Here is a 3,860-nt window from a genome sequence, read left to right as displayed (position 1 = left end):
ATCCATAGTTCACATCATCATGTGATCAACACCCAAAGGGTTTACTAGAGTCAATAATCTAGTTCACATCGCTATGTGATTAACACCCAAAAGAGTACTAAGGTATGATCATGTTTTGCTCGTGAGAGAAGCTTAGTCAGCGGGTCTATCATATTCAGAGCCGTATGTATTTTGCAAATATTCTATGTCCACAATGCTCTGCACGGAGATACTCTAGCTAATTGCTCCCACTTTCAATATGTATCCAGATTGAGACTTAGAGTCATCTGGATTGGTGTAAAAGCTTGTATCGTTGTAACTTTTACGACGAGCTCTTTTATCACCTCCATAATCGAGAAACATCTCCTTAGTCTTCACTAAGGATATTCTTGACCAATGTCCAGTGATTTACTATTAGATCAAAATTGTATTCCTTTGCCAAACACAAAGCAAGGTATACAATAGGTCTGGTTCACAGCATAGCATACTTTATAGAACCTATGACTAAGGCATAGGGAATGACTTTTCATCTCTTTCTATTTTCTGCAATGGTCGGGTCTTGAGTCTTACTCAACTTCACACCTTGTAACACAGGCAAGAACTCCTTCTTTGACTGTTCCATTTTGAACTATTTCAAAAAAACTATCAAGGTATGTACTCATTGAAAAATCTTATCAAGCATCTTGATCTATCTATATAGATCTTAATGCTCAATGTTTAAGCAGCTTCACCGAGGTCTTGCTTTGAAAAACTCTTATTCAAGTATCCTTTCATGCTATCCAAAATTTCCATATCATTTCCAATTAACAATATGTCATCCACATATAATATAGAAATGCTACAGAGCTCCCACTCACTTTCTTGTAAATACAGGCTTCTTCAAAAGTCTGCATAAAACCATATGCTTTGATCAACTCATCAAAGCGTATATTCCAACTCCGAGATGCTTGCACCAGTCCATAGATGGATCGCTGGAGCTTGAACAATTTGTTAGCACCTTTAGGATTGACAAAACCTTCTGGTTGCATCATATACAACTCTTCTTTAAGAAAACCATTAAGGAATGCAGTTTTGTTTATCCATTTGCCAGATTTCATAAAATGCGGCAATTGCTAACATGATTCAGACAGACTTAAGCATAGATATGAGTGAAAAACTCTCATCATAGTCAACACCTTGAACTTGTCGAAAACTTTTTGCGACAATTCTAGCTTTGTAGATAGTAACACTATCAGCGTACGTCTTCCTCTTAAAGATCCATTTAATCTCAATGTCTCGCCGATCATTGGGCAAGTCAATCAAAGTCCATACTTTGTTTTCATACATGGATCTTATCTCAGATCTCATGGCCCCAAGCCATTTTGCGAAATCTGGGCTCACCATCGCTTCTTCATAGTTCGTAGGTTCGTCATGGTCTAGTAACATAACTTCCAGAACAGGATTACCGTACCACTTTTGTGCGGATCTTACTCTGGCAGACCTACGAGGTTCTGTAGTAACTTAATCTGAAGTTTCATGATCATCATCATTAACTTCCTCACTAATTGGTGTAGTAGTCATAGGAACAGATTTCTGTGATGAACTACTTTCCAATAAGGGAGCAGGTACAGTTACCTCATCAAGTTCTACTTTCCTCCCACTCACTTCTTTCGAGAGAAACTTCTTCTCTAGAAAGGATCCATTTTAGCAACGAATAACTTGCCTTCGGATCTGTGATAGAAGGTGTACCCAATAGTTACCTTTGGGTATTCTATGAAGACGCACTTCTCCGATTTGGGTTCGAGCTTATCAGGTTGAAACTTTTTCACATAAGCATCGCAGCCCCAAAATTTAAGAAACGACAACTTTGGTTTCTTGCCAAACCACAGTTCATAAGGCGTCGTCTCAACGGACTTCGATGGTGCCCTATTTAAAGTGAATGCAACTGTCTCTAATGCATAACCCCAAAACGATAGTGGTAAACTGATAAGAGACATCATAGATCGCACCATATCTAGTAAAGTACGATTACGACGTTCGGACACACCATAACGTTGTGGTGTTCCAGGTGGCGTGAGCTATGAAACTATTCCACATTGTTTTAATTGAAGACCAAACTCGTAACTCAAATATTCGTCTCCGTGATCAGATCGCAGAAACTTTACTTTCTTGTTATGATGATTTTTCCACTTCACTCTGAAATTCTTTGAACCTTTCAACTATTTTAGACTTATGTTTCATCAAGTAGATATACCCATATCTGCTCAAACCATCTTGTGAAGGTCAGAAAATAACGATACTTGCCATGAGCATCAACACTCATTGGATCGCATACATCGGTATGTATTATTTCCAATAAGTCAGTAGCTTGTTCCATTGTTCCGGAGAACGGAGTTTTAGTCATCTTGCCCAAAAGGTACGGTTCGCAAGCATTAAATGATTCATAACCAAGTGATTCCGAAAATCCATCTTTATGGAGTTTCTTCATGCGCTTTATACCGATATGACCCAAACGGCAGTGCCACAAACAAGTTGCACTATCATTATTAACTTTGCATCTTTTGGCATCAATATTATAAATATGTGTATCATTACGATCGAGATCCAACAAACTATTTTCATTGGGTGTATGACCATTGAAGGTTTTATTCATGTAAACAGAACAACAATTATTCTTTGACTTTAAATGAATAACCGTATCGCAATAAACATGATCAAATCATATTCATGTTCAACGCAAACGCCAAATAACATTTATTTAGGTTTAACACTAATCCCGAAAGTATAAGGAGTGTGCGATGATGATCATATCAATCTTGGAACTACTTCCAACACTCATCGTCACTTCCCCTTCAACTAGTCTCTGTTTATTCTGTAACTCCTGTTTCGAGTTACTATTCTTAGCAACCGAACAAGTATCAAATACTCAGGGGCTACTATAAACACTAGTAAGGCACACATCAATAACCTGTATATCAAATATACCCTTGTTCACTTTGCCATCCTTCTTATCCACCAAATATTCAGGGCATTTCCGCTTCCAGTGACCATTTCCTTTGCAGTGTAAGCACTCAGTTTCAGGCTTTGGTCCAGCTTTGGTCTTCTTCACGGGAGTGACAACTTGTTTGCCATTATACTTGAAGTTTCCCTTTCTTTCCCTTTGCCCTTTTCTTCAAAACTAGTGGTCTTGTCAATCATCAACATTTGATGCTCTTTCTTGATTTCTACCTTCGTCGATTTCAACATCATGAAGAGCTTGGGAATCACTTTCGTCACCCCTTGCATATTATAGTTCATCACGAAGTTCTACTAACTTGGTGATGGTGACTAGAGAATTCTGTCAATCACTATCTTATCTGGAAGATTAACTCCCACTTGATTCAAGCGATTGAAGTACCCAGACAATCTGAGCACATGCTCACTAGTTGAGCGATTCTCCTCCATCTTTTAGCTATAGAACTTGTTAGAGACTTCATATCTCTCAACTCGGGTATTTGCTGGAAATATTAACTTCAACTCCTGGAACATCTCATATGGTCCATGACGTTCAAAACGTCTTTGAAGTCCCGATTCTAAGCCGTTAAGCATGGTGCACTAAACTATCAAGTAGTCATCATATTGAGCTAGCCAAACGTTCATAACGTCTGCATCTGCTCCTGCAATAGGTTTGTCACCTAGCGGTGCATCAAGGACATAATTCTTCTGCGCAGCAATGAGGATAAACCTCAGATCACGGATCCAATCCGCATCATTGCTACTAACATTTTTCAACACAATTTTCTCTAGGAACATATCAAAATAAACATATGAAAGCAACAATACAAGCTATTGTTCTACAACATAATTTGCAAAATACTACCAGGACTAAGTTCATGATAAATTTAAGTTCAATTAATCATATT

This window comes from Triticum dicoccoides, chromosome 1B (genome assembly GCF_002162155.2).
Source record: "Triticum dicoccoides isolate Atlit2015 ecotype Zavitan chromosome 1B, WEW_v2.0, whole genome shotgun sequence".
Taxonomy (NCBI): Eukaryota; Viridiplantae; Streptophyta; class Magnoliopsida; order Poales; family Poaceae; genus Triticum; species Triticum dicoccoides.
This window is presented reverse-complemented; position numbering follows the sequence as displayed.